The following is a 9,822-nucleotide window of genomic DNA, read 5'->3' as shown; positions in this document are numbered from 1 at the left end:
TGAGATTGGCAAAATTTTGATTGAATGCTTTTTGGCCATAATTTATGTGCTCTATATGAAAATTAATTTCAAAATTTTTCTCATTGTTGAAAATTATTTGTTTTGATATTTCGTTTGAAAAGAAATGTTAAATTATTTTTCATAAGGAGAGTATCTATGAGAGTGATTCATATTTGAAAATTTCATTAGTTTGATGCTCAAAAGAGTTTAATTGATTTTTGTAATTTTTTTGTCTATATTTGATTGATATTTTTTGTGGTGACATAAGTCAAATTAGACCTATGATGAAGTACATTTGACATCAATGTTTGTTTGATTAATATTTTTATGATGTCATTTGCTTATATTTAATCTGTAATTCTTTTTTGGTGGCATAAATGGTGATTTTGTTATTTTGACAAATTGATATCAATTTTGGTTTTTCTTTATCAATTGGTATTTATTCTCTAACATTTAATATTTTGGTATCATGATGGTGTTTTATATATTGCATGGATTTGATAAGTTCATTCATATTTGATATACCCCTACTATACTAGGTATATATTTGATATACCCCTGATATACGAGTGGATAATGTCTCGTGAATAACCTAAAGGGTCTATAGTATATGGATGAGGTTCGGTACATTATCCTGGCAACACTATGGATACGACCCAGTTTGTAAATGTTACAGATGACTCGATCCAAGTCGTTCGTGTGGAGACATGCGAGTGGAGGTATCCTATATAATGAGGTTGTATAAGACCGGACCGTAAAATAGTCAATCTTTAGATGTAATACTGTTAACTAATAGATTGCTATTTCTTAGGATGACCAGACAACTCATTCTCAATCTTGAGTGAGTTGTGGACTTCTACCCATGAGGGCTCGTCCTTTGATCTGTATGGGTGAGAGTGGCCCGAAATGTCGACTCAATATTCCTACAATTTTGGGGACGAGACCGAGTGGGGAGCTGGGAACATAACTTCCAAGATGGAATTCACTCCTCCTCGACTTTAGGGAGTAGATGAGTGTTCTCTTAAATGCTGACTCCGAGATTTGAACAAAGGGCCCACCCTCTCACTGGCCCGAGAGGAACTTCCGGTTATTGGTCGGACCATAACAGGGTTGTTCATTAGAGGAGCAGTGGTATTTAAGGAGCAAGATGTAATACAGGGGTAAAATGGTAATTTTACCCATCTGTGGTTACGAACACTCGTGAAGAATTGACTTGCCATTAATGGTTGTATATCCGTGGACACGAAAATATTCTACAGTGAGAAGAGTGCAGCTGCGGGTCTTTAGTGGAGTGACCCGTAGTTAACGAATGTTGATTAACTCGGTCAATGAGTTTGACCGATTAATCTTATATTGTTGGAGCTTCTAATCTATAGGTCCATTAGGTCCCCTTGCTAGCTCATAACGGGTAAAATGAGGATTCAGTTTTTGGAAGAATTTGAACTGTTCAAATTGTTCAAGGGAATATATGTATATTGATACATTATAATATATAGTTAATTCTAAATTAATACTATACATTATGAGAGATATTATTTGAATGAGATTCAAATCAAAATTAATATGAATAAGATTCATATTAAAATTATAGGTTAAAAATAATGTGCATAAGATGTACATTACGACTATAAGTTATACGAGAGAGATGCATTTGAATAAGATTCAAATATATGGGTTTAATTAAATATATGATATTTAATTAAATTTTAAATAATTAATTGTTAATTGTTTATTTAATTAATATTAGATTTAATTAATTAATTATTAATTAGATTAATAATTAATAATTAAATTTATTTTATTAATAATTAAATTAATTTATTAATTATTAATTAAATTAATAATTATATTAATTACTACGTTTAATTAAAAACTCCTCTGCAAAATTGTAAGGGAGTGGGAAGTTGTGACGTGGGGAGTTACTCCACGTCACTTTTGTTTAAACCTGTACAGTGGTTCTTCCCCTGTAAAAGCAAGAAAGCTCTCTCAAGCAAAATCTCTCTCAATTTTCTCTCTTGCCTTCCAATCTTTGATCCCACAAGTAAGGTATTCGTTCCTAGAGGATAGCAGGAAGATCATTTGGTGGTGTTCGTCGGGAAATCATTGAAGAACTGTTCTTCAAATGTAAGTTTTCCCTGCATTTCTTATTCTTGCACATTTGATTTTGTTTCTTAAAAATTCATGAACAATGATCTGCTTCCGCTCTGGGATTCACATCCCATCATCAACACGCTCGGGATTTGCCCAGAATTGTGTCTGACACATCTTTGGGTTAGCTTCTAAAAACTTATCTTCACGACTTTTTTCCATGTGGTCAGTGGGAACTTCATTTATACACTAAAACCCAACCCTGAGAAGGGTGAGTTAGGTAAAATAATAGGAAACCAATATGGGATGTGACTTAGACATAAGCGCATAAAACATAGTCCTAGCATAGGCCTTTTAACCCGTAATGCAAATGAGGTTATAATTATTCTCTAGGATTGTAATCACACATAGACATATGGTTGTAAGTTAACCTAGCCTCTACAGCAACCAAAAGCGGTAGTTAAAGAGTAGAGGTCAGTTTCCCAAGAAAAGCTAGAATTACGCCTAGTGCATTTTCCCAACAGTGTGTATTTCCCATGTTTTACATCAAAACTAAGGTAGGAAGCAAAGAGGCTGAGTTTTATTAAATTGCTTGATATTTAAAACCCCAAAAACAACATTTCATTACTATTTTCTTCATAAACCACAATTGCATATTTGAACCATTCACTTCTTAAAAACTGTTTTGAAAGCAACAAGTCCTTGAGGATTTGACCTTCGATTACTCCCAAGTATTACTTGTGACCGTGTGCACTTGCACGAATCTCTAATCTTTTTAAAGGTAGAAACAGTCCCAACAAATTTTTGGCGACATTGACGGGGACTTAATTTTCAAAATCATATATATTTTATTTTAAGTGAATTGTTTCATGTGTGATTGTTGCATACCTCTGTCATTGGAATTAATTGTTATATCTAACCTTTAATGGAGTTGTGTATAAGCACAGGGTTGGTTGGTTGACCTTTGATCCAGAGATTCAAAGAACCCTTAAAAGGATAGAAAAGAAAGAGAAAATCAAAAAGAGAAAAAAAGTAAAAGAAGTAGAAGTTGAAGAAGTAGAATTTGAAGAAGTAGAAGTTGAAGAAGAGACCATCGAGATGAATAGAAATCCACAAGATCCTCGACCTCCACAAGATCCACCTGTGAATGGAGATATGGCAGGTGAAGAAGTAGCCAACCGAGCAACAGGAGAAGTTCCTAATCTGATCTTTCTAGCAGATAACCGAGATGTAGCCATGCGGAACTATGTCACTCGTGCGTTCCACAACTTAAATTCAAGGATAAGTAATCCTTTACCTCAAGCCGCACAATTCGAGCTTAGCCAGTCATCTTCCAGATGTTGCAGACGATGGGCCAGTTCGGAGGATTGACTAATGAAGATCCTTACTCCCATCTCAAATCTTTTATTGAAATAGCTAATGCATTTCAACTTCCTAGTGTCTCTGAAGATGCACTAAGACTAAAAATGTTTCATTTTTCTCTCAGGGACAGTGAAAGAACTTGGCTAAACTCACTATAACCAAATTCTATCACCACGTGGGTAGAATTGATGGAGAAATTTTTGGCAAAGTACCATATGTTGACTAGGAATGCAGATCTTCGAGAAGACATTGTGTCTTTTCGACAAAAAGAGAACGAAACAGTCCAAGAAGCTTGGAGTGTTTCAAAGAGTTACTTAGAAGATGCCCGAGCCATGGATTGCCCGCATGTGTGCAGATTGAACAGTTCTAAAGGGGATTGGATCGTTCATCGAGAATCATGTTGAACACTGTAGCTAATGGCTTATTGTTAGAAAAGTCGGTTAATGAGATCGTTGATATTTTGAACAAGATGACAGACATTAATGAGCAAGGAGAAGTAGAAAGGCTATTGCCAAAGAAGCAAGCATCAGTCGGAATCTTTGAGTTAGACACAGTAGCCTCAATGCAAGCCCAAATGACGGCTATGAACTAGATGTTAAAGCAACTGACAATGGAAAAGGAAACCAAAACCGCCACTTCAGCGGCGATTCTTGAACCCTCTCCTGTTTTACAAATTTCAAATATATCTTGTGTTTATTATGGTGATAACCACTTATATTTGTCCAGCTAATCCAGCGTCTGTTTTCTATGTAGGTCAAGGTGCCCAGTGGAATTTCAATCTCTAATGAAATACCTACAACCCTGGATGGAGGCACCATCCAAACTTCTCTTGGAGTAACTATGGAGGAGCAAGTAGCAGTGTGCAAGCACCCACTCAACAATTCATACAAAACTCCACTCCACCTGATTTTCCTACTCAACCCGCATTGCCGCCACAACAATATAATAAAAAAAGAGCTCAAAATAACAGTCAGCAAAGTGGTAAAAATGCAAGTTTGGAGGCCATGATGAAATAATACATGACAAGGACTGATGCTGCGATGAGAAGCTTGGAGATGCAATTGGGGCAGATAGCAAATGACCTAAAATCTAGACCACAAGGTACACTGCCAAGACAAATAGAGAATCCGAAGCGAGATCGTGAAGGTAAGGAGCAGTGTAAGACAATCATCACAAGAAGCAGACTAAGTTATGATGGACCCTCACTTTCAGATGAAGGAACCGATGTAGCTACACCTGTTCCTGCATCCACCTCCACTCCACAACCAGAAGAGAAAGCAGAACCCGTAAGTCTATAAGAGAAAGGTAAGAAAACGGATAGAGGTAAGCAAGTAGTGCGTTACACTACTTTGCAGGTACGTAATGTTAAGATCCCTCCACCTTTCCCCCAAAGATTAGTTAAGAAAAATCAGGATTGTCATTTTAAGAATTTCTTTGAGATTCTAAAATAGTTGCATATAAATATACCTCTCATAGATGCCTTAGAGGAAATACCTAACTACAACAAGTTTTTGAAAGATATTATTTGTAGGAGTAATAAGTTAGGAGAGCATGAGATGGTATCCCTAACAAAATGTAGTACTGGTGCTATAGGGAATCCATTGCCTGTTAAATGTAAGGATCCAGGTAGTTTTACTATCCCTTGCTCGATAGGTGGTAAAAATCTAAGGAGAGCATTGTGTGACTTAGGAGCAAGCATTAATCTTATGCTTCTTTCAGTCTTTAAAGAGTTAGATATAGCAGAAACTCGTCCCACTATTCTGACTTTACAACTAGCTGATTGCCCCACGTTAGCTGTTGCTCTAAATCACTGAAGTATTGTTGCATAAATAATTTTGATGGTTTGGGTACATTATTACTCTTTGCTAAACTTGATTGGTTTTAATCAGTACTGCAATAATCTCTTATAGATTTGTTTGTATTTCGGCATGTCTACTTCTATCATTGGTTTGCTTGCCATCGAAAAACTTAACAGCAAAACTTACACACAATGGAAAATGAATCTTAACAAGATACTCGTTGTAAATGATCTTAGGTTCGTCTTAAGTGAGGAATGTCTTCAGGTTCCCTATCCTAATGTAGCCCGAGCGAATCGGGATGCCTATGACAGATGGACCAAGATAAGGCGAACGTCTACATCTTGGCAAGCACATCTGATGTGCTGGCCAAGAAGCATGAAAGTATGGTTACCGCAAGGGAAATCATGGACTCATTGCAAGACATGTTTGGACAACCATCCATTCAAGCCCGGCACAATACCCTCGAGTTCATTTACAATTCCTGCATGAAAGAGAGAACATCAGTGCGAGAACATGTTCTCAATCTAATGGTCCACTTTATTGTGGCTGAAGTGAACGGGGCTGTAATAGATGAGGGGAGCCAGGTTAGCTTTATCTTGGAATCTTTTACGAAGAGTTTCTACAGTTCAGTAACAATGTTGTGATGAACGAGATAGAATACAACTTTACCATGCTATTGAATGAGCTGTAAATCTTTCAGTCTCTTATGAAAATAAGGGATAAGAAGTGAAGACAAATGTTGCCACCTCAAAACGGTTCCATCGAGGTTCGACCTCAGGAACAAAATCTATATTTTCTTCTTCTGGAAGGAAGACTTTCAAGAAGAAAAAGAACAGTGGTAAAGGGCCGAAAGCTTACCCTACTAATGTTGTTGATGCCAAGAACGTCAAGGCCCAAGTTGCAGACAAAGGAAAATGTTTCTACTGCAACGTGGATGGGCACTGGAAAAGAAACTGCCCAAAATACTTGGTCGAAAATAAGAAAGTCAAAGAAGGTACATATGATTTACTTGTTCTTGAATCTTACTTAGTGGAGAATGATGATTCCGCTTGGATATTGGATTCAAGGGCCACTAACCATGTCTGTTCTTCATTTCAGGGAATTAGTTTCTAGAGGTAGCTTGATGCTTGGGAGATGACTCTCAAGTTCGGAACGAGCGATGTCATCTCAGCAGTTGCAATGGGAGACCTAAAGTTGTATTAGGCAAGAATACATATATATTATTAGATAATGTGCACGTAGTTCCCAAAATAAAGAGGAACTTAATTTCATTTTCTTGTCTACTAGATTAATGTTATGTTATTTCTTTTTTCGTTAAATGAAGTGTACATTTCACGAAATAATGGTGTTAATACTTGTTATGCAAAACTTGAAAACAAGTTATATGTGTTGAGACCAACTACAACTGCAACAATTTTATGTACAGTGTTGTTTAAAAATGCTAAAACTCAACATAAAAGCCAAATAACTTCTCCAAAAGAAAACACCTATCTTTGGCACTTAAGATTAGGTCACATAAATCTCAATAGGATTGGGAGATTGGTTAAGTGTGGACTTCTAAGCGAGTTAGAAATGACTTCTTACCTCCATGTGAATCTTGTTTTGACGGCAAGATGAGTATAAGAACTTTGACTAGAAATGGTTATAGAGCCAAAGAACCCTTGGAGCTTGTACATTCAGAACTTTGTGGTTCGATGAATGTTACAGCCAGCGGAAGGTATGAGTATTTCATCTCTTTCATAGATGATTATTTAAGATATGAATATCTTTACGTAATGCAACATCAGTCTGAAACCCTTAAAAAGTTTAAGGAGTACAAGGCTGAAGTTGATAACCAATTAGGTAAGACAATAAAGACACTTCAATCTGATCAGGGTGGAAAGTATATGAACTTAAAATTCCAGGACTATATGATAGAGCGTGAAATTACGTCCCAACTCTGAGCACCTAGTACACCTCAACATAACGGTGTATCGGAAATGAGAAATAGAACCTTGTTAGACATGGTTTGATCTATGATGAGCTATGCTCAACTGCTTGCCTCGTTCTGGGGTTATGCAGTGGAGACTGCATATACATTTTGGACACAATTTCATAAAACAGTGTTTTGTAAACACCTTTTAAACTATGGAGAGGACGTACTAGTTTACGTCACTTCATAATTTTGGGATGTCCAGCACATGTGTTAGTGATAAACTAGAAGAAACTGGAATTTCGTTTAAAAGTGTACCTATTCGTAGGTTATCCCAAGGAAACGAGAGGTGAATTCTTCTTCGATCCAAAAGAAAACAAAGTGATTGTATCGACAAACACTACATTCATTCATGAGAGATCATAAGCCACTAAGCATGGTTATGTTAAATGAGATTTCTGATGAAGCTACAAATACATTAACAAGAGTTGTTGATAATTTTAGAACTTCAACAAGAATTGTTTATGACACTAGTACATAACGTGAGTCACATCTATCTCAAGAGTTGAAGTGCCTCGACATAGTAGGAGGATTGTTTCACAACCTGATTGTTACGTAGGTTTAACAGAAACTCACATCGTCATACCTGATATGATGTTGAGGATCCCTTGACCTACAAAAAGGCAATGAAAGATGTTGAGAAGAACAAAAGGGTAAAAGCAATGGAGCTGAAAGTGGAGTCTATGTACTTCAGTTTCGTTTGGGACCTTGTAGATCAACCTGATGGGGTAAAATCTATAGGTTGTAAATGGATCTATAAGAGAAAACGAGACGCTGAAGGAAAAGTACATACCTTTAAGGTTAGACTTGTGGCAAATGCTTACACCTAAAGGGAAGAAGTGATCTATGAAGAAACCATCTCCTCGATTGCGATACTAAAGTCTATAAGAATACTCTTGTACATTGCCATGTTTTATGACTATGAAGTTTTGCGAATGGATGTCAAGACTGCTTTTCTGAATGGCAATCTCGAAGAGAGTATTTATATGTCTCAACCAGAAGGGTTCATTAAGCAAGGTCAAGAGCAAAAGGTTCGCAAGCTTAAACGATCCATTTATAGATTAAAACAAGCCTCTCGATCTTATAATATAAGATTTGATACTGCAATCAAATCTTATGATTTTGACTATAATGTTTATACAAGAATAACATCAACAACACTGTAGTTTTCTTGGTGTTGTATGTGGTTGATATCCTACTCATTGGGAATGACGTAGGTTTCCTAACTGACATTAAGAAATGGCTAGCAACTGAACTCCAAATGAAAGATTTTGGAGATGCTCAGTTTGTTATGGGGATTCAAATCATAAGGAATCTAAAGAACAAAATGCTAGCCCTATCCCGGGTAACTTAATGGAGTTTGTCGATATTCAACTTATATCAACAAACTTCGTTAAGGGAACCTCGAGTATCTTAGGAGAACGAGAAACTACATGATGGTGCATGCCGCTAAGGATTTGATCCTTACAGGAGCATAACATTGTTGACCCATTTACAAAGACTCTCATGACTAAAGTGTTCGAGGGTCATCTATAAAGTCTAGGTCTACAAGATATGTACAATATAGTCTAGGACAGGTGGGAGATTTGTAAAGGGTATAATGTATGTCCTAGTTTATTTTATTTTTACTTTATAGTATTGTATAACACTCACTGTTTTAAGATTTTGTACACCCCACTATAATTTAGTTGAAGTGGGAGTTTGTTGGGTTTTATGCCCTAAACTCGTGGTTTGTAAACATAAAACAAATATTTATTCAATAAATTTGTTATTGATATTTCTTTCAGAATTGCATTAACCAAAATCCAATAAACTAACATCCAAGGTTACGTCATGTAACTGGAACAATATATAACAGATATACAATATAATTTAATATACAATGTATATCTACAGTATATATTCGATCTACAGGTAGATAATGTTCCAGTATAATAACACAAAGAGTCTATAGTATATGGATAAGGTTGGTTACGTTATCATAGCAACATTATGGATACGGCCCACTTTATAATAGTTACAAATGACTTGATCCAGGTCATTGGTGTGGAGACATGCGAGTAAGGGTATCCTATACAATAAGTTTGTATAAGACCAAACCGCGAAATAATTAATCTTTAGCTGTAACACCGTTAGCTAATGGAATACTATTTCAATAGAATGACCAGGTAACTCGATCTCAATCCTGAGTGAGTTATAGACTCTTGCTTGTTAGGGCTCGTCTTTTGATTTGTATGGGTGAGAGCGGCCTGAGTCGCCTACTCATTATGCCTACCATTTTGGGCACGAGACCGAGAGGGGAGCTAGGAACATAACTACACAAGATGAAATTCACTCCTCTCGACTTTAGGGTTAGTAAATGAGTGTTCCTTTTAGTGCCAACTCCGGGACTTAAATAAGGGGCCCCACCCTCTCACTGCCCTGCGAAGAACTTCAGTTTATTGGTCGAACCATAACCGTGTTATTAATTAGAGGATGAATAGTACTTAAGGTCCAAGATGTAACAAATGGGTAAAACTATAATTTGACCTAGCTGTGGTTACGAACACTCGTGAAGGATTGACTTACTGATAATGGTCAAAATCCATGGACGCAAAAAAT

The 9,822-nt window shown here is 36.5% G+C and overlaps 1 pseudogene; it reads left to right on the top strand.

The window, feature by feature from the left end:
• Positions 1–5,378: 5,378 nt before the first annotated feature.
• Positions 5,379–5,893, top strand: LOC111023556 (uncharacterized; annotated as a pseudogene).
• The last annotated feature ends 3,929 nt before the right edge of the window (positions 5,894–9,822 follow it).

This window comes from Momordica charantia (genome assembly GCF_013281855.1).
Source record: "Momordica charantia cultivar OHB3-1 chromosome 7 unlocalized genomic scaffold, Mcharantia_2.0 BLBB01000007.1, whole genome shotgun sequence".
Classification (NCBI taxonomy): Eukaryota; Viridiplantae; Streptophyta; class Magnoliopsida; order Cucurbitales; family Cucurbitaceae; genus Momordica; species Momordica charantia.
Note: the sequence above shows the minus strand (reverse complement) of the source record. Positions and strands in the feature narration are given on the sequence as shown.